This window comes from Otolemur garnettii, unplaced genomic scaffold (assembly GCF_000181295.1).
Source record: "Otolemur garnettii isolate 467f Iridium unplaced genomic scaffold, OtoGar3 scaffold00299, whole genome shotgun sequence".
Taxonomy (NCBI): domain Eukaryota; kingdom Metazoa; phylum Chordata; class Mammalia; order Primates; family Galagidae; genus Otolemur; species Otolemur garnettii.
Window position 1 is genome coordinate 506749 of NW_003852694.1, and position 547 is coordinate 507295.

Below are 547 nucleotides of genomic sequence, written 5' to 3' on the forward strand. Positions count from 1 at the left end.
ATTGGTCAAATGCAGGCACAAGAGCAATTCATACTCAATGTTGCAAATGCAGTATATCTCTTGATAAGAGGAGTAGCAAAGTCATGTATCAAAAGGGCATTGGACAGGGTGGTGCCGATGGCTCAAAGGAGTAGGGTGCCAGCCCCATATACTGGAGGTGGTGGGTTCAAACCCTGCCCCAGCCAAAAACTTCAGCGGGGAGGGGAAAGGGGGAATTGGACACAGGGTGTTATGATTAATAGGGAGCCATTTTGAATAGTGTATCACACATGAGAAGAGCAAATTGTTAATTGAAAACATCAGCATATAAAACAATAGGTGCATTATGATTATAATCATTTAAAATTATTTTTAGGGGGCTGGGTGCACTTTGGCTCATGCCTGTAATCCTAATACTCTGGGAGGCTGAGGTGGGTTGATTGCCTAAGCTCAGGAGTTGGAAAGCAGCCTAAGCAAAATGAGACCCCCTTCTCTACTAAAATTAGAAAAACTAGCTTGGGCCTATATTCCCAGCTACTCAGGAGGTGATGCAAGAGAATCACTTGAA